The sequence below is a fragment of the Dipodomys merriami genome, unplaced genomic scaffold, assembly GCF_024711535.1.
Source record: "Dipodomys merriami isolate MVZ:Mamm:240054 unplaced genomic scaffold, mDipMer1.0.p SCAF_34, whole genome shotgun sequence".
NCBI classification, from domain to species: domain Eukaryota; kingdom Metazoa; phylum Chordata; class Mammalia; order Rodentia; family Heteromyidae; genus Dipodomys; species Dipodomys merriami.
The window spans coordinates 15,731,292-15,759,274 of record NW_027204937.1 but is presented as its reverse complement, the minus strand read 5'-3'; the positions used below and the strand labels follow the sequence as shown (position 1 = coordinate 15,759,274).

Below are 27,983 nucleotides of genomic sequence, written 5' to 3'. Positions count from 1 at the left end.
TATATATACACACACATATGTATATATTTAGATAGACACATGTATGTGTGTGTATATATGTGTATATTAATGTGGCTTCCCTCTTTCAGGGTCCTTTCTAGGCTCACTGTACTTTCCACCAATCACTTTCTGTGCAAGCACTGATGAAGACCAGACCTTCATCCCTAGACAGCTGGGCCCTTAGCGGTCCTAGCTGAAGAATGGACCAATGGCAATGGAGAGGGATCCCTGTAACAGTTACCAAGGAGAAACTGAGTTACTGCTATGCAGTAGGTCCAGAAAGATGGGATTCAGAAAACAGGGCACTCCAGAGTGACTTCTGAGAACTTCTTTGTTAACGGCTAGAGACCTGCCATGATGGAGACAGTGCCCAATCCTGACTGCAGAAGAGCACACAGGCTGTTCCACAGGTGAGTCCATCCCTGCTCTGTATCATCTCCAAGCTGGCCTGCTGAGCTCGCTGCAAACAGCTCCAAAAGTATAGACTTGATGCCTGGATGGCAGTGAGGAGCAGAGCGATCACCAGTATGAGACCCTTGGTGTGGAATTGCTATACTTGTATGTGGTCATATCTAATATTGTCCCAACATAGGAGTTGTGGGTACTGCTTGGCCCTAACTCATGCTAGGAGGTTGGGGGGTTGGAGAGATAGAAGAGCCCCTGGCACTATCATCTGGGTGTAAGCAGATCAGTTTACTGTTCAGTAGCAGCCCTGTGCCTCAGGAGACAAGACCCTACTCTCTTTCTTCCTCAGTATCTTCCCTCCATGGTAGAAGACTGAGTGGAGGAAGGGACACACAGAGGCAGTGAAATGGCCTGAACCTGTTTGGCTTTGTTCCCACCCCTCTAGATCCATTGGGTTCCTGATCATACTGGCTTGAAGGACTGTGTGCTGTCTGCTCCCCAGTCTGAATAGCCTCTCTATGGTGGTGGTAGTGTTGGTGGTGGTGTGTGTTTGTATGTTTGTGCTGGTATGGGGGCTTGAACTAGGGGCCTCTTGTTCTCACTTGGTTTCTTTGCTCAAAGCTTGCACTCTACCACCTGAACCACAGCCTCACTTCCACTTGCCTCTGGTTAATTGGAGATAAGAGTCTCACTGACTTTCCTACTTGGGCTTGCTTCAAACTGTGATCCTCAGATCTCAGCCTCCTGAGTAACTAGGTTTAATTATAGAATCTTAAGCACTGGGAAAGGGCTCTAAGTTCATCTTAGCTTGAAGAGAAAAGGAACTACTTGCTCAAGGTTGCACAACTATAGCCATGACCTGGTCTAATTGCTGGAGCAGTGCTCTTTCTGCCCATCACCATAGTTACAATATCTCAGTGCATGGTGATGCATTATGTTTGTACATCTGTAATGTTGAAAGTGAAATTCACACACGCACAGGAATCAAAGTGCAGATAGCATTTAAGGTTTATAAGGAGCTGGAGGCATTTCATTGGGATGGATCTCACTTTCTGCTTCAAAGGAAGGCAACTAGGCCATGTGGATATAGCAGGCTTCCTAGTTACAAACAACAGAAATGAGCTCTGTCTTGGCAGGGCATCAGGCAGCTGGAAGAATGAAGGGAGCTGTTGAACCAGGCTTGGAAAGGACCTGACAGGTGAGCCAGTGCTGACCCAGGTCAATTTGATGAAGCTACTGCAAAGATAGCTGTCCCTGGACCCATAGTGTCCTAGCCACAGACTTGATGAAGCCATCAACAGCTGGCTCTGACCTGGGTAGCCTGATAACCAGAGTACTCTTATCTATCTCTCTGTCTCACCTGTGTCTGTATAGCTTAGGGCCCTGGCAGGAGCATCCCTGAGCTCAGTTGGGTCAGATACCTGAGAGCATGGAGACAAGGTTACCATTAAAATTGGTACAGGAGAGCTCCTCCCACTTGTATTTTCCTCCAATAGGGAAATGTTAGGTCTGCTAAGTAATTCAAAATAAGCAAATGAACAAAAATAACAAAAACTCCATGGAGATCAGGAAAATTCAGAAACAACACACCAACCAGCTGCCCAGTCTTTGTCCCTTTTTGGAAGCATCCACTGCTCTTTCTGCTCTCCCTCCTGCTTCCTCTCCTCTCCCTAGGGGCAGGGGACAGATATGCCAAAAAGGATCAGTTTAGATTATTCTTTTACTGTCTGTTTACCTGTCACTACCCAAGTCACACCACTGAGCATTTTCCTACTGCAATTAGAATAAAATCTACTTGCTTACTTTTTTTCTTTTTTTAGTACTTAGGATTGAACCCAGGGTCTTGAGCAAACTAGGCAGGTTCTACCAGGTGAATTCCTTTGTTTTTATATTTTATATTTTGTTAGTGAGATAAGCTCTCTAATTTACCCTGATCTGGCCTCAGACTTTTGATCCACCTGTCTCTACCTCCTAAGTAGCTGGTATTTCATATATACACTTCCATAAAACCATTAAGTGGAGCCGTGGCTCAAGTGGTAGAGTGCCATCCTTGGCTATAAAAGCTAAAGGACAGTGCCCAGGCCCTGAGTTCAAGCTCCAGTACACACACACACACACACACACACACACACACACACACACACACACACACACACACACACACACACACACACACACACACACACACACACACACACACACACACACACACACTGTAATTGGAGAAATGCAAAAAAATTAGCACTATGACTAGGAGAACACACTATTATTTCTTCCAAATATTATTTCTTCCAAAAAGGCTCTGTCTGATTCACTTAGTATCCTCCAACTAAGACAACTTTATCATCACCCCTTAGATGTTAAAAAAAAATGTACAGCCCAGTAGGTAAATAACATTTCACACCAGACATACCTCCCTAGAGTATACCATGTGATAATTGCTGTTGTGACAGCTCATACTGGATGTCAATTCAATATATGTCACTGTTCTGGATGTTTTGCATATACCCCATTTGCATAGTACCTCATTTACCTGACCATAACGACATGAAAATCTATGATTAGTCCATTTTACAGATCAAGAGGCAGAGGCAGGGCTGAAATGTAGCTCAGTGGCAAAACGTGTGCCCACCAAGTGCAATGTCCTAAGTTTGACCTCCAGCACCACAAATGACCTATGTTCGCTTTTACCTTTGACCCTGACTTTGGAGTGGAGGGAAAGGGGCTGAAGGAGTCAGCACACATTTCCTTTCATTGTTAGCTAGCTGCAGATGACCTGAAACAAATTATCACTATTCTTTCCAGATAGTCCCTGGGGCTTTCACTTACCTAGAAGCAAAGGGTAACACCTGCTGTGCAATGGGCACTGAGCTGGGCTGAGCCCCAGAAGCAGGAAGGTTTAGAGGGTAGGTTTAGAGGGTAGGTGGTAGTAGGTAGTAGGCACAGGGTTCTCAGATGGCAAGGGAGGAAATCAGCATGCAATATTCCCTAACTAGGTGCTAGTGAATATCTATAATCTCAGCACCTAGGAGACTATGGCAAGAAGAGCCAGTTCCAGGCCAACTTGGAATACAATGAAAGACCCTGTTGCAAAACAACAAAAACACAACATTCTCTCCCATCCTGATGCCTAAGATATCTGTGGGGAGCTTGGAGAAATATGCATTTCCGAACAGTACTGGGGTGTGAACTCAGGGCTTCACGCTTGCTAGACAGGTTCTCTTCCACTTGAGCCACTCCACCAGACCCTTTAGTGGTTGGAGATCGGGTCTCACTCTATGCCTAGGCTAGATGGATGGTTTGGATGGCAATCCTCCTATGTGTCTGTGTCACTGGGATGACAGGCACATACCACCATGCCTAATCTGTTGTGTGTTGGTTCATTTGTGCTGATACTACGGCTTGAATTTAGGGCCTAGGAGCTGTCCCTGAGCTTATTTGCTCAAGGCTGTTGCTGCTGTACTTGAGCCTCAGCTCCACTTCCTGCTTTGGGATTGTGAATTGAAGATAGTCTCAGGGACATTCCCACCCAGACTAGCTTCAAACCCCAATCCTCAGATCTCAGCCTACTTAGTAGGTAGGATTACAGGAGTTGAGTCATCAGAACCCAGCCATGTATAGCCTTTATGGGAGACCAAGTCTGGAGCCACCGTATCTGGCTCCTTAATACATTTCTTAACATGTCTTGGGTGTGTCTCTTTGGTATAGATATGGGAGATAGACTAAGACCTAGATATACACAAGAGCCTATATCCAAGACACCTTCCCTCTGCTTGCGGCAGCCAGACAAAGCAGCCCTATATGTTCACATAATGTGAGGAACCTGGTCACCTTAGGAACTAAATAATCCTCTAGTCACAGACACTCCAATTTTCTCTTCTCCATGCCAGTGATTTCTTTGCTTGCTTTTGCAGTGTCCTATTTCCTGAAACTCAAGCAAAACTGTCTAACAAACCTCTCTTGGTCCTACCTGCCTCCAGGTTTCAGATTCAAAACATGTCCTCCTTACTACTTCACAACAGACCCAAATCACCAGCTAACAGCTCTCTGCAAAAAAAAGCCATTTTCATGAGAAACTTGGTACAAGCATGAGCTCTAGAACATTAATATTCATGGTTGTTATTTGTAAAAACCTTTATTTCCATCTTTTGTTTCTGCAGAGTGGGGGGAGGGTCTTCTAGTGGCCAGAAATCCCCCCATTCCTGTTTATTCTCGCCAGGTCCCCATTTTTCAGAGTATTTTCATTTTGGCTCCATTATTTCATCAGGGTTGGCAAGGAAACTTAGTTCTGCTCCTGTCCAAGTGTTAAATGGATACTCATGTGTCTCTTTGCCACACTGGTATAATTAATTTTATTGCAAATAGGATTTTTTTTCTTCCCCTCCCCAACCCTCGCTACATGCAAATGAGGTCTCCTTTATGTTTGCATAATAGCAGTAAGTCTTTCATTTGTACAAAAGGCCATGCATTATTTTGGCAGATAGATGGAGCTTTGATGGAGAAGATTATTACATTTCCAAAAGCAAAGAGAATAAATCAGAATTTAGCCAGACGCTGATTAGGCTTCCCCTTCCCCCTCAATTCCACTGATCACAAGCCAAGTGTCTAACACACTTTACTGCCAGACAACAAACCTTGCAGAGCAGTGAGACCTTGCTGGCTGTTCTCCACGCCCTGCCTTTGGCCTTGCTCTGTGGATGCATCACCAGTACCCTCTGACTTCTGGGAAAGTTCTCAGCCAATGGGAGGTGAGGCTCCAACATAAGAGATTACGGAGGGAGGGAAGGAGCTGAGAGGCTATTTCTTATACTCCCTGCTCTTCTTGCCTTGTCATAGCCACGCAATTGATGTGGTCCTCCCAGGCCACAACTGTCCAGCAGTTCCTAGCTGCTTCAGGAAAAGCTCTGGGAGCTCTACCACTCCTTCACTGGCCTTGCCCTCTCAGGTCACCATCTCTGAGAGTGACACCTCTTCCTTCTAGGACACTGAGAGAACCCCACATTACTAACACTTTTCTCAGCTCACTAGGTATTCCCTCTCCTACCACTGCCACCCCCAAATCCAGTGTCTTGGGAACCCCAAGATATTGAGGTATAGAGGCATCTGCCTGTCCTGCAAAGGTTTTAGACATTCCACAAAGCAATTGAGCCACTTCTGCCATGCCCAGCTTGTTGTTGACCTGGGGTCCCACTAATTTTTTAGCCAGGTTGGCCTCAAGGCACAGTCTTTCTGTCTCTGCCTCCCAAGCAGCTGGGATTACAGGTGTACACTACTCTTCTCCATCTTGAAAGTTTCATATTGTTGATTGATTCATTGGTTTGGGGGGGAGGGTTGTTTGTTGCTAAAACTAGGTAGGAAGCTCTTTCTACACTAGCTGGACAAGAGGGAACATGGAAAACAGAATTTAATACCTCTAGAACACTGTGAACCCAGCACATGTAGGCTAATTTATTTAATTCTCAAGATAACTTCACTCAGCCAAGCTGAGGAATTTGCCCAGTGCTACACAATTAGTGAATGGCAGGGTTAAGTTCAACCAAAGGGTAATCTGCTCACAAAGCTGTGTTCTTACTCCACTATGGTGGGCTGAATTATGACATAACCTTCCTCGCAGTCACCACCACCATGAATCTGGACCACAAGGGTAGGAAACTGAGTTTTCTACCTACCAGAAAACATGGATGGTCAAACAAATAACACAACCAGAAGTAGGGAATGAAAAGGCCAGTAAGCAGAAGAAAAAGTTTACTCTCACTTGAGGCTCTAGAAGAATTTAAACACATATATATGAAGAAGGAATGTGATAAAAAATACATTATATATGTGAAAATGGCACAATGAAATCTACTAAAACTATTTAAATGGAGGGGGCAGGGGAAAGAAATTTAAGGAAGAGTAATATAGATGGAGAATTTGGTCAAAGTACTTTATATGCATACCTAAAAATATCACAACAAAACCCCTTTATACAATTCATTTCTGCTAATAATTTACATTAAAAATTAATAAGGGAATTCAAAGATTTAAAAAAAAATCTGAGCAAAGCCATGTAAGCTAGGAACACCAGAAAAAAAAATGAGTTTGAGGCTGTATGTGATGATACCTACCTATAATCCCAGCTACTCAGAAGGCAGAGATAAGAGGATCATAGTCTGAGGCTGACCAGGCAAAAAGCACAAAACAAACTAAAAGCGTAGGATGGCAGGGGGAGGAGGGAAGTGGCTCAAGCCTTTGCCAAAGCAAGTATGAGGTCTTGAGTTCAATCTCACACAGCACTGCCAGAAAAGGAAAGAAAAAAAAGGAGTTTGCATATTTATAAACAAATAAGAGTTCTCCTAACTCTCAAAGATTCTTTCCTTGGCTCCCTTCTCAATTCTCTCTTGACACTCTTCCTTGGCCATGAACAGAGCCAGGAAGCTGATAACTCTCTAGTTTCCGAGTTACCACAAAGTTAGGAGGGTCCCTGTAAACTTCAGGACAGGGAGGGGAGAGCTAGACAGCCCTCCATACCCTCATTAGTGGAGCTCACCTTGAAGGCTCCAGGAGAAGGCTTGCTGATCTCGCTGACTGGTATTAAAGGCAGGCCTGGAAACCTCCAAAAGGATCCTCAAAGTCCCAGCGTGTCTAGGCTCCTGTCCAGCTCCAAACAAAGAGGCGTCCCATGTTCTGACATTAATGCTCATTCTATTCCAAATATGGTACAAATCCAGTCCTAGAGACACAACCATTTTTCTCTCTGGCCTCTCCTTCCTTGGAGTTGAACAAAAACCGACCTCTCACACCTGCCCCCAACCCTTCATTTTAGCAGACTTTCTCCCTCCATCCATCTAGGCAAGATCTCGGGCTGATGCTGAACTTAGCGGCAGACCCGCCCCACCCCCCAGCCAGCATGTCCGCCAAGTCAAACATAAAAACTCAGCACACTATTTTTTATTTTTAAAGCAAGTTAAATAAGGGTGCCTTTAAAGTCTCCTGGGATTGTCCTGAGGCCCTAGGTTTTTGGTTTTGTGAGCCCAAGGGACCAAGCCAGTTAGCCTTCCTTATTTAACAGTGACACTTAAGTCACATAGACCTTGTCTGATAGGACAGTATTTACAGACATGGCATCACTGCGTAGTTAGACTGCTCTGCTCTGCCCTAGTTGAAGTCACCTTTTGTTCTGTTTGGGGCAGAAATTCAGGAGGGAAGAAACAAAATTGTCTCTTCCTTAACAAAACAAACTTAACTCTTAACAAAAATGGAAGACTAGAATAATGTTGATATGCTCACTTTTCAGAGACATGAGAGACAGGAATTTAATAGTCTCTCTGGAGCAAGTTTTTGATTCAGAGCTATGGAAAATTTGAAGGTGATATTTTGGCCACTAGAGGCTGGGGCAAATTTGATTACAATTACCAGTATTAAAATTCCATTGAATTCATTTTCCATCTTAAAATACATTACTGAGCCGGGCACATTATATGTGATCACACATATAATCAGCTACTCGGGAGGCTGAGATCTGATGATCAGGTTTTGAAAGAAACAAATCTGAAAGATTCTTATTTCCAACCATCAAGCACAGTCAGAAGGATCTCAAGTGGTAGGCGGCCAGCCTTGAAGGAAAATTTAAAAAAGCTAAGGGATAGTGCCCAGATCCTGAGTTCAAGCCCCAGTACTGGTTTTTAAAAAAAGGTACAAGTTGATAAAAACTTTATTATTCATGTGTCAGAGTCTTAACAGATTGTGTAAAGCTGACCAGAGTAACACAAAGAACAGGTGGGGAGTAGGACTTAGAGCCAGGAATTTCCAACCTTCTCATCAGATGGCATCACTGGCTCCCATTGGTAGGTGGGCCATACTTATTCTCCCTGCAGCTCACATCTTTTTGTGTATGTGTGAAAATACTGTATAGAGGGGTTACAATTACATGGGCAGATAGCAGCTCACATCTTAACCACAGACTTCCTGAGATGGTTTTGCTGGGTCAGGCATAATGCTGTCAGAAAGACACAGGAATCCTTACCAGTTACAACAGACTGGTAAATTGTCTTGTTTTCCCCACCATGAAAAATGGTATGTCTGGGATATAATTTTTTCCTACAATAAACACAAATAAAGTAACTGTAAAACTTTCAGAAATTAAAATAAGTTCTTGGGGAAAAAAATAAAACTTTTAAAGTGTAGATCCAACTTCTGGGCAAGAGGGAGCATCAAAAGTAAATGCTTTGAAGCAAAACTTTTACTTCAGCCACGTGGCAATAGCTAATAACACATCGGGGAGGGAAAAGATTGGCACCTCCACTGGCCAGACCTAGACATGAATATCTTTATGGCCAGGGGTTTGAAGCCTCAGGCTGAGATGAGGTAGAGCCAGATAGGAGGCAAAGCCTGATGGAAGATAAGGCCTGAGACAAAGCAAGGCCTGAGGCAAGGGAAGGCAAGATTAGGCTTGAGGCAATGCCTGAGGACAGGCCTGAAGTAAGACAGGGCTTGAGGCAAGGCCAGAAGCAAGGCAAGAGACAAGGCCTCAGGCAAGGTAAGGCCTATTCAAGGCTTGAGGGGAGGCAAGCCCTGAAGCAAAGCAAGTCCTGGCCTTAGGCAAAGGCATGGTTTGAAACAGGTAGAAACTAGAATAGTCCCAGCCTGGCAAGTCCTGAGGCCAGAGGAGGCTAGGCCAAGGGAGGCAAAGTAGACCTGAGACATAGGAAGGGCCCAAGTCATGCCTAAGGCTAGGCCAGGTCTGGCCTGAGGCAAGAAAATGCAGGGTCTGAGGCCAGGCTAAGCAAGGCCTCAGGCGAGGCAAGGGCTAAGGCATTCTCTTGCTCTCTCTTTTTTTTTTGGGGGGGGGGGTCCGGTCATGGGGCCTGAACCCTGGGCCTGGGCACTGTCCCTCAGCTCTTCAGCTCAAGGCTAGCGCTCTACCGCTTGAGCCACAGCGCCACTTCCGGCTTTTTTTCTTTTTGCTTATGTGGTGCTGAGGAATCGAACCCAGGGCCTCAGGCATGCAAGGCAAGCACTCTACCACTGAGCCACCTTCCCAGCCCCACTCCTGCTCTCTTTTGAAGAAAGTGAAGACTTATAATATCAAGTCAGGCTTTCAATGTTCTCATAAATTATTCAGCTATAATCAACCCTTTTTGATTGTTTGGCCCAGTTCTCTACTCCCTCTTTCCCTTCTGTTGGAACTCGTAATCTGGCTAAGGAAGGCTGTTAGGCACCACATCTGTGTCATGTGACACTGTGTGGGAGCAGGGATGATCTCTCAGCTCTGGGACAACTGGAATATCTCAGATTGGTCCTGAGAAGACAAGCAACTTAAGCTCTGCCTATAGCTATAAATCAGGAACCCTATTCTTTCTCACTAATGGAAAAAAAGCAAAGAACATTTATCTCCAGGGATACAGACTAAACAGAGATGAATGATGAAAAGGATGAGAAAGCCTAGATTCTCCCCACATCCTAGTTTCAATTTTTTCTGAGGTGGCTATATCATTTCTACTCTGGGGTTCCATGATACACCCACTGATAAACAATGAAATCCTCCTTTTCTGGTTATGCTTACTCAGCCAAAAGAGTCCTCTAGAACTTACCAGCCCTTGAAGAGTAGGATCAGGAAGTCCACAGAAGTCCTCCTGACTTAACTGGGCAAAGACTTAGTTAGCACCACCATTCTCAGCAACTCAACAGGAAAGAAAGAAGAAATGGAAGGGGTCTCTCCACAACATAGAGAACTTTTCACATATCCCTCATTCATGAGATTTCTATTTTTTCCAACAGTGCAAAGGCGATATTCACAAACCCTTTCCACTTAAGTAATATGACGCCTCCATAATCAATGTTTGTTATGCTTATGGATTTCTGAGATTTGCAACAAAAAATGACACATGCTATTACTTGAAAATTTGCCCCATGAAGAAATGTATTCGCCAGGGACACCTACCTTAAGAACTGAGAAGGCTCAACTACATATTTTACCAAAATATATACTTTAAAAATCTGAGATTAGCTGGGCAACCTTTTGACCAACTCTTTCCCCATTTGTGAAATCAAGATTTGACAGTTGTAATAAGTCCTGAATTACCCATAATAATAGTACCAAGAAAGAAAAATAAATTAGTCAAATTTACCTATTTTCCAGAGTCTGTTTGCAGGAGAATCAGGGGCCTCATTAGCAAATGCTTCTGTTTTCCTTCATCCAGGAAATGCTGGAAAGCATCCAAAGACTATACTCTCAGACCGCAGAATGGCCAGGGTTGGGAGGCTCCTGAGAAAGACAGGCATCTAACAATTCAGAGAAATCGCTCCCCGATAGCTTCACTACCTAGGGATCTCAGTGCTAACAAGCAGAAAGTATGGGATGACTTGAAACAAAAGGGGATAAGCAGAAGCTGAGTTACTAGCATCTAATGAGACTTACATTTTGGGGCTTTTGCTTATGTAAATACCCATGAGAGCTGAGAGGCACTGGAGTGCTAGAGGGTCTCCAGAGGAGAAGTTAGCTCATATCAAGAACTGCTTACAGGTGATCCTGGCTACTATTTCCAAAAGAAACAACCCCAGAAGTCTTGAATCCAGCAGTTTCTTGTGATTTCTTTAAACAAACAAACAAATAACAACTCATACCTGTAATCCTAGCTACTCAGGAGACTAAGATCTGAGGAATCATGTTTCAGAGACCATGAAACTCTTTTCTCCAATTAACCACCAGAAAACCAGATTGGAGCTGTGGCTCAAAGTGGTAGAGCACAAAAGCCTTGAGCGGAAAAAGCTCAGGGACAGTGCCTAGGCCCTGAGTTTGAGCCCCACACTTAACCCACCCAACCCCCCCCCAAAAAAAAAGAATCCAGCAGAAGTTTTGAGACATAAATAATTAAAATTAGCATCCCAGTGAATGAGTGGAGGCCTCTGAAGATCTGTCATGCATATACAAATGAGATGTATCAAGTAGAAACAGAGTCCAAACAAAATTTCTTATTACAACACAGGCAGGAAAAACATGTGGGAGACACATAAAACAAGTTACCCACAGCAAGATGCTTCATTTCTATTCCAGAAAGAGAAAGAAGAGAGTGAGTCAAAGAAATATTCTGACAGGAAGCAGTCATTTTCCAGAATTGATAAATGACATCAATAACTCACATAGTCAAGAAGCCACCAAAAAAAAAGCATAAACACGATAAATGAAAACACACTAGACACATCACCTTCCTCTTTTAAACATGGGAGCCCAATACATTTCCTTTATTCATCTGGTTACAGTTACTCATTTGTGTTTGCTTCAGTCATCTGCCACATAACTATCACTGCACCCACAATAAGTATCTGTTCTCAGAGGACTGTTGGAGAGTTCTACTGATCTGCACTGAGCTCAGGGGGGCTCATTCAGGTGCCTGTAGCCCATTGCAAGTCAGCAAAGCAGATTTGTGGTTCTTGGCTGGACTCTTTTTCAAGTCTGGGGCCATGGCTGGGATAATCTCCCTTTCTCCAACTGGAGAGTCTGGAATTGTTCTGAGAGTCAATATCCTAAGAGCACAAGCAAATGGAAACAAGGCTTCTAGAGATTTGGGCTCTGAATCACCACCTTCTTTGCAACATTCTGTAGACCATAAGTGCAAGGCCAGCCCAAAGCAGATTTCACCTATCTTTAGGAGAGCTGCAAAGTCACATTATGGGGGTTTAACAGGGAGGGGGGGTTTACAGGTGCAAGGAAGGGGAAACCTGGGACCTTTTTGCAATCAACCTACTACAATTGATTTGATGAATATCTGCCTCGCTTAGAAGACTGCAAAAGCACAAGAAAAGTGGAAATCATGATTTGTTTGCTCACTATTTTATCCTCAGTGCCTAGTGCAGGTTTTTGACATATAATAGTTCTCCAATAACCATCTTAATCTATGTCTGATCATCCCAACATCTGAGTATATTATTTGCTTTGGGGGATAGAGATCACTCCTGTTATCATGTTTATTCCTATACCTAGTATCACCTGGCCCCTCACCATTTTGCCACTGTCAGTGGCAAAAATACCAGAGATAAATACATATTTTTAAAGAATTATTTTAGCTCATAGTTTCAAATGCTTTGGTTGGCTCGATTACTTTGGGACCTGCAATGGGACCAAACATCAAGGAAGGAGCATGTGGTGGAGCAAAGCCGCTCACATCATGGGAGCAAGAAAGTGAGGAATGGGCAGAATTCTAGTATTTTCTTTAGAGGGAAACCCCAATAACCAAACTTCTTCCCTCTAGGCCTCATCCCCAAAGGCTCCACCATCTCCAATAATGCCACAGGCTAGGGACCAAAGCTTCAATACATAGGCATTTCGGGGATATTTAAGAGCCAAACTAGAGCACCTAGTTTGATTTGATGTCAGATTTTGCATTGGAAAATTTGTTCACAGACATAACTTGAGATTGTGGATGATTATATCTTCTACTTCTTCTACTTCTTCTACTGCTTTTACCAGGTATGGAGTGGGGGGTAGTCAGGAGGACCATGTTAATTCAATGGCAGAAACTGAGATTTTTTTTTTTGTTCCTTTTTGGGCCAGAGATGACCCATGGCCCAGTATGGGTAAGGACTAGTTTAGTTCTCCAATATGGTCCTTTATTGCTAGAAGTAGAAATTCTCCTTCAATTAATGTTTGTTCAATAAGGTGGCTGCAATGGGCTGGGAATAATGTGGCTTAGTGGTAGAGTGCTTACCTAGCATGTATGAAGCCCTGGGTTTGATTCCTTAGTACCACATAAACGGAAAAAGCCAGACGCGGTGCTGTGGCTCAAGTGGTAGAGCACTTGCCTTGAACACAGAAAGGCTCAAGGACAGTGCCCAGGCCCTGAGTTCAAGCCCCAGGACCAGCAAAAAAAAAGCCATTAAATCTAATGATCTCCATTCTTCACTTTTTTTATTTCTTTTTTTTCCATATTGAACGTTATGGAAGAAATGAAAACCTTGCACTTTTCAAAGCTGCCTGCAGCCATTTTTGTATTCCAGAGGTGACAACAAAATCCATCTTTAGGAGAAGACTGTGCTTTTGTTTGGGAAAATGCTTTATTAAGCCTCTTGAGTATGCAAAGGTGAGACAGAGAAATTAGTCTAGATGGCAAGGTGGAAACAATGCAGAGAAAAGCACCACATTGCTAGAAAATGTGAGGTGGAGCCAGCTCATGCCTGTAATCCTAGCTACTCAGGAGGCTGAAATCTGAGGATTGCAGTTGGAAGCCAGCCTTGGCAGGGGAGTCTATGAGACTCTTATCTCCAATTTATTACCAGAAAACTGGAAGTAGAACTGTGGCTCGAAGTGGTGGAGCACCAGCCTTGAGCACAAAAGCTCAAGGACAGTGCCCATGCTCCAAGTTCAAGCCCTATGACCACCACCACCACCAACAGCAAATGTGAGTGAGTTGCCTTCCCAGGTGCAGAGGTTGGAATGATGCAAACCAAAAGTTTGCTTTCTTGGGTAAGGGAGGAGATAGGGGATTTAGAATCCTGGGACTTAGCCCAAAGGGATCTGGGTTTCCGGGAGCAGCGACTTAAGACTCCCCTGCGAGAGGCACAACTGTCCACGCTGTGTCTCTCTGCTCTTTTGTTTGTTTTGGTGTCTGAGAACAAAGAGATGGCCCTGCAAGTCAGGCTGGGACAGCCTGGCTGGGGGACTGTGACCTTCTCTCTGCCATCCCTCCACTGAGCTAGCAGGGGACAATAGCAGCATTCAGCAGCCCAGAATACCATTCAGAGATGATAGCTGCAAATGATGCTCAAGCCACAAGTGTTGGCCCTGACAATTCCTGCGTCCTTCTATATCCAATTGCTCCTCTCATTCTGGCCACTGTTACCTCTTAAATCATTCTTACTAGTATCCCTTCTCTCCAGCCCATTGCCCCTCTGCCCTTCTGCTCTCCCCAGGTGGAGCAACTGCCTTAAGACAGCCTCTAGGTTCTTTTGCATCTAGTTCATGATCACACTGCCAAGGTGGTTTTTTTCATCTTGCATGCAAGCTCTCCTCTGCATTATCTTTCTGTGTCTACCAGGGAAAGTCTCAGCTCAGGCAGGAGGCAGAAAAATCTCTGCACCATCTACCACACTTACATATCAGATCTAATCTTACCTGGCCCCCTCCTCTCCTATACCATGCACTTGTGGTACATGGTGGCAGTGTGATGCAGATGCCCAAACCCAGAGACAGACTTCAGAATTTGAAACCAGCTCTGCCCCTGACTAATAAACTCGATAATCACAAGCAAGTACCCAATGTTACTTGCGAATAAGGCTGTCATCAGGATTAAGAGAGCCAGTATGCCAAAACTTAAGAATGGCAGTTGCCATCATTACACTAGCCCTCTCAACCAACCCCACCTCAAAAGTCCTTTGTGTCCACCCTTCTATAAAAACTACTTCTGATCTTCATGCTCCACCCCATCCTCCTAGGGACACTTGGCATTCGTTTCTCATTTGTGATCATAATTCTCTATTCACATGTCTCTCTCATTATCAAGTTATGAGCTACAAGCCAACGGAGACCCCAACTTATTATCTCTGTTTTCCCAGTGCCTGCAACTGTGTAATTGGTTTCTGGAATGTCATCTTCCACTTGAGATGTGGATTCCCCCCCCCCCCGAGTGGAACCATGTCTTGGTCATCTTTGTGTTTCTTCCCTTCATCCTCAGCCCACTGCAATAATCCACACCCAGACCTGTGGCAGTCACACATCTCCAGACAGTCTCTAAGTAATCCTAACCTGAGATGTTGGTCCCTGTGTGGTGAATGTCAGGACAGGTCAATGCCTCGCCTGTCACCCACACTTGTCATATGCAAAGCCTGACGCTGACTTTTATTTTTTTTTGGACAGTCAAGGGGCTTGAACTTAGGGCCTGGGCAATGTCCCTGAGCATTTTTGCTCAGGGCCAGCACTCTACCACTCTGAACTACAGCTCTACTTCTGGTTTTGGAGATTGTTAACTGTAGAAAAGAATCCCACAGTCTTTCCTACCCAGGCTAACTTTGAACCACCATTACAGATGTGAACCACAAGTGTCCATCTCTGATGCTGCCTCTTAATAGTTCACAACTATAGTCAAGTGACAGGAGTGTGGAGGAATTGGCACAATGAGGAGAGGAGCCTTTTTTCTTTGAGTCCCAGTTCCTCTAGGGGGCTAGTGAGGTCTATAGGAATTGGTAGATGCATGGGAATGGGACCAAATGGTCACTAACAGTAGACATTGCACTGCAAAAGAAAACATCCACTTACATTACAGATAAAACAGCATGCCAACTTCATGATCTTATATCTTGTTGTTTCATTTTACTTTTGAGTTAACACTCTGTGTGATCTCCAAAGAATGGTCAAGGAAATCCATTTCCACTATGTATCCCAGAGCTTATTGGCTTTTACCAAAGTGACATTACAAATATTAATTGTTTTATCCTGCCAAGTGGGCTGATCAAAATGCTAATTCAGGGAGCACAACAGCACACCCAAGCTGATTGATGGCCCAGCACCAATCTGTGCTTTTTTTAACATTCTTTTATCAGAAATAAAATTTCCTTTATTATGTGGCATGAACAGCATTGTTGCCATAAGTTATAAATATGGCAATATATTTTCTTTAGATATTTGGTGTTGTGGGGAACTCAAATAGGAAATTAGAATACCAAAGGTTTGCGTGAAGCAAGATTTTTATTGACATGCCTACACAAACTCAGTGGACTAATGTCCAAAAAGCCGAGTCCCCAGAACAAAGGGGCAACTTAAGTACCCCACCAAGCAGATTACAGAAGCAAGAAGCAAAAGTCCTTCCCATACAGGATCAGCAGTGGTCCCATTGACGGCCTTGTGTCTAGTGCTACATGAGTTCTCTTGGGTCTTTGTTTCTATGAATTTCAGTTTCCCACCAATCAGTTTCAGTTTCCCACTCCAGAACAAAGAGTCATTACAGCTAGAAAAGCCCCTCATGTAGCAGGGGCAACTATAAACTTAAGAGAGTTTCTTCTTTGTCACACACCCTTTCCCCCGTTGGTTCTCAGACACAGTCTGAGTCAAAGAGCATCATCTTAATTTAGGGGTTTGTATTTCCATAATATCAAAACATGGGTGGCTGTCTTCCTCTCCACAGGAGCCTCAACGATAGTTCCAACAGACTTTATCACTAGGATAGGAGAACTAGGCAGTACCAGACATGTTCCCAGGGTAAGTATTATTGTCCCTGTTAGGGTTTTTAGACATCAAAGATAGAAAACAGTCCAAGGCCAAGTGGTTTTTACACACTGCATTGTGTACCTCTCTCTGTTACTTGGCCAGTATGTCAAGGGTTTTTGCAGTTTTGTTGGTTATAATCTCAACTACCACTTGGAAACAAATAATGTAGTTGTACAATAGCCCCAGGACCCATCTTCTGCCCAGGTGACAGGACCATCGTACTGAATGATTCACTTGAGAAGCCATTCATCATCCTGACAGTTTCTAATTTGTAAAGCACCCCATTTTTGTTTACTCAATTTTCCTTTGTATGTGGGAACTCCCAAGTGTTCACTTTGTTTGAAGGAGAATAAGAAGAAAGATGGCCTGATAGTGCCCAGTACACATGACCAGAACCAGCCGCTGGGTAGCAGTGTATAAGCCTGCATCTTACAATTCCTATACAATTCTTTGAGCACTGTTAAATAATTCTTATGCCCACTGTTAAATTGTTCCAGGCTCCCTGGAGGTTTGGAAGATGAGTTAGAGGGTTAGGTTGAGGTTCCATGTGGTTTGGAATCCCCTCCCCACTCCCTGACCACACACACACACACACACACACACACACACACACCATTGAGTCTCCTAGGCAGTGTCATTGTAAAAACTTTTGTCCCATGCAAGTTAATTCTCCCATCAGGATAGTAAACCAGCCTTCTGGATGGAAAATACAATACTTCCGAGAAGGGGGTTTCACTGAAGGGCTCCTGTGGGCCTAAGTCCTTGTCTTCCTATGGTCTTCCATGGTCTCCCAAGTTAGTTCCCCCACAAATATAACATGAGGTAACTTTCTGTGTCTGGGCTATGGACTCAGCCAGTGGGAGGAGAAGCAGATTTTTTTTAGCCTTGATGGAGGTTGGAAATTCACTCTCCAATTCCTCATAAAAAGAATGAAAGACCTGGTATAAGGAAGTCTCAGGGGTGATAGTGACAAGACTGAAATGTAGCAAAGTGCTGGGTCAAATCTCTTTCCATTTATCTTTGTATCAACTGTACATCTCTGCTCCCAATCTGAGAGCTTAAGTATGGTGAAATTGGTGTGGTTACAGGTGAGAAGGGAAGCCCTCCCTTGAGAGGGAAGGCTGAGGGCTCTGCCCCTTGCCAGGAAGCCCATGAATCACAACTCCAGTAGGGACAATACTGCAAGTGAAGTTCACCCTAGGGTCCAGCGACTCCTAAGACAAATGTATTTACCATCTAACATGTAAGCTCTCTCCCAGACAAGGCATCCACATCCCCCTCTCACACCTAGGCCTATGCCTTGACCACGCCTATGGCCATACCCACGTCAAAAAACATGGACATTAGTTCATCAATTACCACCCCCCAGTAAAGTTGTGGAATTTCTACCATTGCTCTTGAGGGTGAGAGGTGGGGTTAAAACATATATGCTGATTACCTAGGAGCACACTGAATAGATGGTATGATTGTGAAGGCATGATCTGATGACCGCGCCTGTACTGGAGTAAGAAGCACAGAACAGCAGAGTCTGGGTGACAAATGTACCTGATCATGCGGTGAGAATACATCTGTCACAAAGACCCTGGCTTGTGGAAGAAGCCAACATAAGAAAAGTCACAGTGCCAAGAGAGGAAGTAAAGGATTCATCTTGGCGACCTGTTGTTGATTCCCCAGGCTTCCACGATGCATAGATTAGTCACCCTCCAGAGTGACTAAAGCAGGGCTGCTGTCTCCCTGCTCAGAGGTAGCTAGAGAGTCTGGATGCAGGCATTTCAGATGATAACTTGGCATGACGACGCTGGATTGGGGCTACACTTCCACTCGAATGCTGGCTTCACTCAGCTATGGTAAATCCAGGGACCAAGCTCTGCTACCTTAATTGTGGTGAGGTGGACAAAATAACAACAAAAAGGGCCCTTCAATGAGGTTTTAGTGGTTGAACATTCCTTTTTTTTTTTTTTTTTTGGTGGTATTGGAGCTTGAACTTAGGGGCCTAGGCCCTGCCCTTATGCTTTTTCACTAAAGTCACTTTGAGCCACAGCGCTATTTCCAGTTTTTCTGGTGGTTAATTGGAAATAAGAGTCCCACAGACTTTCTTGCCTGGGCTGGCTTCAAACTTTGTTCCTCTGATCTCAGCGTCCTGAGTAGCTAAGATTACAGGTATGAGTCACTGGTACCTGGCTCATTCTATTGTTTTATCCAGGTTTATATGGGTGTATATGGCAGTTGTTGGGTGAACAAAAAGTCTCTTAGACCCTAAGACCTGCATCCGCTGTCTCAGGGTAAGGTTACCTACCTCCTTTAGGTTCCCCCCATATGCCTTTGATGAAGAGGTTCAGGCATCCACAGAGGACTTCAAAGAGCGACTCATTGACTTCATATGACTAGACCTGATTTTCAATGATGTTATGGGTAGCAGCTGATCCAGTACAAGTGGGATTTCTGACACAATCTTCCTGACTGTGGTTTTAGAGTTCAGTTCATGTCTGTAGCTGCTTCCCTCCTGGGAGCCTCTCTTAGCTGAAGCAGGTCTGTATAATCCCAACTAGAAGCCCGTTCAGGGCCCACCCTACACCATGTAGATCGAGATGTTACACTCGCTTCACTTCACATCTGGGATGATCTCAAGACACACACACACACACACACACACACACACACACACACACACACACACACACACACACACACACACACACACACACACGAGTCATTACTCATACCCCAGGCAGGGGAACTCTGCTGTCTTTGGGAGGTGATCCATCTCCCCTTCTCTGCCCCTTAAGGACAGGCAACCTAGATAGTTGAACCCAGGTTCTGACCATTCTGAAATGCGAGGTTCCTGCTTGGTTCCAGAGCCTTCTCTGGGTCTCTTCATGCTGCTGAGACCTGCTCTACACCCTGTCAGGCGGTATAGAGAGAGCTGTTGGTCCATATGGAACAGACCTTCAGATGTCCTAAAGGGCTGAGCCCTAGAGAAGCTGGAGAAAATGCTGTCTCCAAATCCTGGCCAATGCACCAGAGATGTGGGAAACTGAGATAGAGATATGGGCACAACTAGGCTTTTCAGGAAGCAAAACTTTTATTGACATGCCTTCATAGACCTAGCAGACTAATGTCCAAAACGCTGAGTCCCCTGAGCTAAGGGGACTTGCCTTAAGTATGGCAGCAAGCAGGTTACAGAAGTGAGAAACAAAAGCCCTTCCCATACAGAGCCAGCAGTCATCCCATTAGTGACCATTAGTGCTATGGGATGCCACGTAGGTGTTTGTTCCACTGCTCCATCCCTCTACAGAGCCAAGAGAGACTAAACACAGGGCCTCCACTGCTAGGCCAGCACTGTATCACTTGAGCCACCACCACCCCCTAGCTCTGAGAAATGTTTAAACAACAACAACAACAAAAACTTGACAACAGAAAACTATGGACCGCACTGTATTATTTGACCTCTGTTGTAAGTTAATACCATGTGTTAGATCTGGACTCTAGTTTTCTGAGGAGATATTCTCTCCTTGCTTTTGTTATCTTTGGACTAGGAAGAGTTCCTACTGCCTTGAAGCAGGTACTCAGTTAAATCAATCACGTGTGCTATCACCTACGGTTCAGAAGGTGATAACCCTGGCTTTCTCCAAAACCAGTAATTGGAGATAAAAGTTCAGGAGACTTTAACAAGCCAGGCACTACTAGCTGACACCTGTAATCCTAGCTACTTGGGGGCCTGAGATCTGGAAGACTGTGGCTTAAAGCCAGTCCAAGCAGAATGTCTGTGAGACTCCATCTTCTATTAATCAGCAAAATGCCTATTGAAGTATATCTCAGGTAGTAAAATACCATCTATAAGGGAAAGAGCTAAGGAAGTGTGAGACAGTGAGTTCAAGCCACACTACGGGGGTGGGCACACTAAGAGAGGCTCAGAGAGGAACCAATGGCGGCAATGCACACAGAGCCGACAGACAGTGCTTTTAAGATGTCACTCCATCTGTGTTATCTTCCTCTCTGGGGACAGTTTTGTCCGAGCATCAACTCTAAGGTGAGCTTTTAGTAAATGCACTCACAAGATCCAAGAGCATGACCCAGAACATCATGTACTCACCTCCTGTGGCAGCAGTGTTTTCTGTTCTCTAAACAGGCTTCAAAGATATTCTGGGAAGGACTGTTATAACAGAACATGGCTTATGGACAGGTGATTTCAGCAGCCCACACCCAGAGTCTTAGCCAAGGGGTGAGCCCTCCCACTCCCTCAGTCTAAATGTTTTCTTTCTACAGATGCAGGGAGCCCCAAAAAGAAAACCTGGAAACTGAAGGTCAGGGAACAGGGAAATGTCTGTACCTCGTGAGTATTTATGAGTGTTTATGTATAGCTCATAAGGCATATCATATCTAAAAAACAAAATTACCCAAAAGAATACTCCTACCTCCGTGAGTAGTCCATAGAAAAGGCCCCTTCAATTCAGGACCTTGTCCCAGTGTCCAGTGAGTCTGGAGACAGGTCCAACTGGGCAATAGCCAGTCACCAAGTTTCCTGCCTAGTACCAACCAGGAAAACAGAACACATGGGGCAGGAAAGACAATATGTACACAGCTCAACCCCACCTCCATTTACAGGTCTCCTATGAGCCTTCCCTGTCCTAAAAGAAAAACAACAACAAAAACTGTGGGGAGTGGGATGTATGTGTGTGTGCTCATGTATGCACACCCCATTGTAGTCAAATCTTTTACCTCCCACAGACGGTCTTATGGACAGGAGCTTGAAAGAATAGGCAGACAGGAAACAGCCAACAGAGCAAACTGGCCATACAGGAGACAAGACTCAGATGTCTGCAGCAACCCTGGCCTGTACAAAGTCTAGACATAGGATCGGGCAAATGACTGCACTTTCCAAAATCTCTTCCTTTGTCTGTGTAAGTTAAGGTGGGTTTTTTGTTGTTGTTGTTTTGTTTTTTACCAAGATGTAAGCTCCCTGCAGGCATGCACTCATGCTGGTGTCTGCGTCTTAAAGATTACACAGGTTGTACTCAGTGAATGATGAACATCTCCTAGAGCTATTGTCCTGATAAGACCCAAAAAATGTATATCAGGAGTTTCGCGGAGCATGAGGCCCTTCATGAAAAGAAAACAAATGTGCCATTTGTTGTAAGAGGATTTTATTTTGCTTGGGTGATTTGTACAAATGAATGGGCTGGATGGTCACCCCAAGATTTATCACTAACTCATTCTCACAAAGAACAAAGATCCAGACACTAACAAGAACATAAAGAGCCTTCATCACCTTTCTTTTTCTTTTATTTCTGTGAAACAATTGCTGCATTTCATTGCTCTATCGATTGCCCAGGACAAGCTGTAGCACCTAAAGAGACTCTACCACACCTTATTCAATACCCCAGCAGTAAACTAGGGCTCACAATGAATACCTAAAGACAAAATAAATAGAATTCCTGAGACCACGGCACCAGCTAGACTGAGACTTAAACCTAGATGTGTACCCTCTCCCCACCTCACCCCCAGCATGCAGCCTCCTCCAAAACAAGCTATGTTTATTTCATGCTAAATGTGTTTCCCCAGAAAGAAGGTGGACAAGACTTGACCAGAAAGCTTGGAGTAGAGTGGCCTGGCCCTAGAGCCAACTGTTGAAAGCAATGAGAGACAATTCTCTACACATTGTATTGATTTGTTAGCTAACTTTGAAAAGTAACATATACTCTTGGTACAGGTGGGTCACCACTGTAATCCTAGCTACTCAAGATGTAGAGATCTTAAGATTGCAATTCAAAGCCAGCCTGGCCAAGAAAGTCTGTGAGACTCTTACCTCCAACTACCAAAAAGCAAAATGTAGACATGTGGTTCAACTGGAGAGCTCTGGTTTTGAGTAAAAAACAAACAAGCAAACAAACAAACCGAAGGGACAACACCCAAGTCCTGAATTCAACATCAGTACCAGCACAGAAGAAAGAAAAGACAAAGAGTGGGGGTGGGGGGAGTGAGAGAGGGAAAGAAGGGAGGGAAAGAAGGAAGGGAAAGAAGAAGACAGAAAGAAGGCGAGGAAGGGAGGAAAGAGAAAGAGAGAGCGATAGTGATGATGTTAAACATGGAAGCTCAAGGAAGACATATTAATGCCACTCATCACTGTTAAAGACATCATCCTTTATACTGATGATTCCTTGTTCCTTTGTTAATAAGCTTGTTATTATAACTCCATTGAAAGGTGTTTTTCTATTGGGTGTTTTTGGTTTTGGATTTTTGGTGTTGGTAAGGGGTTGGGGCTGGTCCCAGTTCTTGAATTTAAGGCCTGTGAATTATCCCTGATCTTCGTTGTTCAAGTCTAGCGCTCTACCACTTTAGGCACAGCTCCACTTCTAGTTTTTTGTTGGTTAACTGGAGATCAGAGTCTCCTGGGCTTTCTTGCCCAAGCTGGCTTTGTACAACAGTCCTCAGATTTAAGCCTCCTGAGTAGCTAAGATGACAGGCACGAGTCACTGGCACCTGGCCAACATGCTAACTTTTAAAAGATAAAATGAAAAATTTTCATTTATCAAACCAGGCAAGTTTTATGGGGTTTTACATCATCTGTTTTCACTCTATTAGGTAAAAAGGGAACATTTGTCATCATCATATAATCTAAACTTAAACAGTTCAAACAATCAGTGGAAAATAATTGAAAATATTTCTCAACTATGGTACATATTTGTGAAACATGCACATATGAAAACAAGTTCATGCACAAATGCCTAATAACATCTTCAAGTATCCATCTGCAAGTCCTCTGCCAATTTGAGGCAGTTAACTTGGAAACCTCTAGACCCCTCAACAACAGGGACCTGGGTGACTCTCTAGGCCATATCTACACAGGGATTTGTAAAATTAACGACATCTTCCCTCTCTTTTGTAGCTCACTATGTAGCTCTGAAAAGCTAGAAAGTTTAAGAATTTGCTGTCCAAGACTTAGCAACTCGGGTGTCATCAGAAACATCTTTATATACCAGTTGCCTTTCTTTTTCTATGTATACTGATCCTGGCTTGAACTCAGAACCTGGGCATGGTCCCTATGCTTTTTTGCTCAAGGCTAGTGCTCTACCACTTGAGCTACAACTGCACTTCTGGTACGTAGTTGGAGATAAGAGTCTCTTAGACATTTCCTGCCAGAGCTGGCTTAGAACCACAATCATCAGATCTCCATCCTCCTGAGTAGCTAGGATTACAGGTGTGAGCCATTAGCCACTGGCCCAGTTGCTTTCATTATTGAAAGTCTAGACAACCACTAGAACAATAAAGGATACATTCAACATCTTTAAAAATCTTCTACATTCTCCATGTGGAATATTATGGATATTTTCTAGACAAGAAACTCTGGTTGGTGATTTGGCTTTCTAAGAAAAAAACCCTTTGAACTTAAAAACAAGTGTTAACCAAGTGTTTAAACAACTTTTTAAGTGTTTATTTCTTTTTTTTTTTACTACTTCACAAATTAACTCTCTTTTTAATAGCCAAACAGCTACAATTCTCTAAGATATTAAAAAAAAAATACAAGAAACAAACAAACAAAAGACTTAGAGAAAATACTGATCATACATGGAAAGGAAAAGGAAGATTGAAACAAAATATGAAATATGTTTATATTGTTCTAATTGTGCCTTTATTCTATGACTAAATTGATCTTCAACATGAGTATGCTAATTCCAACTAATGCTCTCCAATACAAACAGCACAGATGATTCAATTTTCTTCCTTTTTGCCTTCCAAGAAAATTCCAAATATTCTATAACTAAAATTATTTTATAATATCAAGAAACATCACTTCCATTGTTTTTATGCTTCGAACACTTCACTTGTAGAAATTCTAAGTGGAAAACCAAACAGAAATTCTGACAGCAAAGCCCATTTTTTCCTCGCAGACCAGCCAGTGAAGGACATTTAATACGAAAAACAAGATAGAACTCACGGTTTCAGCCAAAATAAATTGCAATCCTGTCCTATAAACCTGGGAATGGGTGAAGGAGCCTCCACACACAGCTGCTGCCCCCCTCCCCCCATTACACTCCCCTTCCTCTCCCCCCTACCCCTCCCTGCCCTGTGCAACAGAGCATCTGAAGCCAGCACAGTCAGAGAGAAGCAGGCAGGCAGGACAGAGATTGAGATGGCTCTGGAAACTTCCTCTCTTGAGCTTACAGGTTCAGTGTTTTAAATTCAGTGTTTTAAAGTCCCCTTTCATAGCAGTTCACACTCACCCCCCAGAGGAAACACGTGAAGCCCAAGAAGGGAGATGTTGACAGCAAAGGGAGACTTCTATCAACAATGCAAATCTGCCTGACCTGAAGGCAAGGGGGACCTCAGGTGTGGCTGGCCAGGGGTGAATGAGAGATGCTTTTAGTTGGTGGCAGAACCAGCAGGAGGAGCCTCCCACCCTCCAATTGGTTCAAGTGAAGTAAAGCAGCTGGGACCTCAAGATTCAAGGACAGGACAGGAGGCCCATTGGTAATCACCATGTGAAATTAGAAGCCAGATGTGCCACTACAAAGTATATACCATACCTGGGGTGCCACCCTCACCATCTCTGGAAGAAAACACTGATTCTATACCGATACCCTCACTACCCTATAAGGTATGGAGGAGGCTGGTGACCTTCATTTTATAGATCAGTAAACTGAGGCTCAGGGAAGTATCTATCTAAGGTCATGGTACTAGTCAATGCCAGCACTGAGACTTAAATTGGAGCCTTCAGGTCCACCAAGAATCCTTTGAGCCACACTGCCTCATCAGCCATAATGAAGCAGGTTTTCTTAACCTAATCTCCCAGAACAATTACACATTTGTCTTGAAACAATGGAGGAGCCACAAGTTGTAAAGCACCCACCTTGAGAAAAAGGCTGATGGAGAGTTTGAGTCCCTGAGTTCAAGCCCAGTTTAGCATGTTCTTACATGTACTCACAGTGCACACTCACACACATGCACACACACACACATGCACACACACACACACACACACACACACACACACACACGGGAGGTCTGAACTAAAGCTTTAAATAAGGGCCCCACAGCTGCACCTTAGAGCACCACAGCTGTGGTGGCTTCCCTTCAGGTCTATTTATATTATTAGCTACTTTTGAAGTGGCAATATAGTAACAGAACTCATGTTCTAGAAATGTCATTACCCCCATGCTTTCTTTCCTTTAGACAGAATTGAAATTTCCATCTTAACAAAAATCAGCTCATCCAAGGCTGGACACTTGACATCCTCCAAAATCTTCCTCCAATGCTAGGGATAGAGCTCAGTAGCTGTCCCTATGGCCCTGGGTTCTATCTCCAGTATGGGTAGGGAGTTAGAGATCTGGGGTCAGTGCAGAGAGCACTGGCCACCTAGGTGGTATCTAGCTGCCCCCGGGTGCTTCCTTGACAAGGCCCAGGGTGGGGAGCAGAACTGCAGTGTGGCCTCAGCCCTGCATCCCACATGGGACATGTCCTGTGACAAGTTTAGTGGGGACAGGACACTAAGAGGGAAAACAATGTAATCACTGCTAGCTACCTAAAGATAAATAGGCACCAAGGACAGAGCTCAGAGTGCTTGCCTAGTAAACCAGGCCCAGAGTTCAATCGATTCTCAACACCACAAAAAGGTAAACCAAAACCAACCAAAAAAGCAAGCAGGCCAAGTACTTGGTCTAGAATGTGGCCCACATCGGTTAAATCTCCACCAAACAATGGTGTACAACTCTGAGAAGCACAGAGCTACCATCCTCCATAAATCAACAAAACCAAACACAGAGGCTGGAAGAATAGATATTGGAGACATCCACCACGTGAAAGAAATCTACACACATGATTCCTCATCTCTTTTACCTTCCATGCCAAAAGATTCCATCTCTCAGCTCCAATGGGACTCCTTTCCCATTCCATTGAGGAAAGTAGAGGTTAAAAACAGAATTCTCTGGTCCAACCCACTGCTTGCTTAGAAGAGCTTTTCTAACTGAAGCCTGTCATGCATAGGCTGGAATTCAAAGCTTTCTGGAAAGGTGCGAACTATGACATTGCTTAACCTTGTGATTTCCCTGTTACTTCAGCTGCCTGGAGGTAAGGTGGGGGTGGGAGAGGGGGCATATGCAGATCCTTCCAGGCCCTAGGAACGGGACCCCTTAGCAATCCATCTCATCTCTTACCCTTTTTGTTCAGATTATATCAAGGCAAGTGTTAGCTTGTTTATGTATTTGTTCATTTATTTAGACAGTATTGAGGTTTGGTCGCAGCCCGTGGGCTTGCTAAGGAAGACTGACACTTGAGCCAAGCATTTTTTCTATAAAGCATCATTCGCTATTATAAATAAAAGGATATACTTCCAAAAATGCTCTAAAATAATAGCATCCCAAATCACTAGATTGATAAATATGCAGATTCTTTTGTTTTTGATTTTTTTTTACTTTTTTATTTTTAAGTAAATTTAGACTTAAGGAATGTTTGCAAAGGTTGTGCAGGAAGTTTGCATTAACCCTTCACTCAGCTTCTCCTACATTAACAATTTGTGTAACCATAATACAATGATCCAAACCAGATATTTTACATTGTTTTAGTACTCTTAAAGAATTCTAGTTTATTTGAATTTCTTCAAATTCAAGATTACTCATATTTTACCAGTTTTCTGTCTTTCTTTTTATTTTTGTTGTTATTATAAAGGTGATATACAGAGGGGTTACAGTTACATAAATCAGGTAATGAATACATTTCTTTTTGGACACTATCACCTTTTCTTTTATTCTTTTTTTTGGGGGGGGGTCCAGTTGTGGGGCCTGAACTCTGGGCCTGGGCACTGTCCCTCAGCTCTTCAGCTCAAGGATAGTGCTCTACCACTTGAGCCACAGCGCCACTTCTGGCTTTTTTCTTTTTGCTTATGTGGTGCTGAGGAATCGAACCCAGGGCCTCATGCATGCAAGGTAAGCACTCTACCACTGACCCACCTTCCCCGCCCTTCTTTTATTCTTTTAACAATATGCCAGTTCCAGACTGGGCACTGGTGGCTCACACCTGTAATCTTAGCTACTCAGGAGGCTGAGATCTGAGGATCATGGTTTGAAGCCAACCGAAGCAGGAAAGTCTGTAAGACTCTTATCTCCAATAAACTACTCAGAAAAAGCCAGAAATGGTGCTGTGGCTCAAATGAGAGAGCACTAGCCTTGAGCACAGAGAGGTTAAGGGATGGAGCCCACGCATAGCTTCACAGGCCGCTCTTCTTTACATATTTAATATAAATTCACTCCTAGATGGAGGCGCTAGAATCTGTTCTGTCAAAGTGGTTGCTTGATAGCACTGCCATGTTAAGGGAAACCATCTCACAGAAGCTATTTTAGTTCAACCACATCCTATTATAAATATTGTTTTCCTAGGGGCTGGAGACGTGGCTCAATCTCCATTCATA

General features: G+C 43.9%; 1 long non-coding RNA gene across 1 annotated transcript; it reads left to right on the top strand.

Annotated features, from left to right (window-relative positions):
- The first annotated feature begins 267 nt into the window (after positions 1–267).
- Positions 268–21,479, top strand: LOC138803279 (uncharacterized). Its single transcript, XR_011364924.1, has 3 exons — positions 268–410; positions 20,849–20,915; positions 21,311–21,479. It is a non-coding gene; the product is annotated as an uncharacterized lncRNA (long non-coding RNA).
- Positions 21,480–27,983: the final 6,504 nt, after the last annotated feature.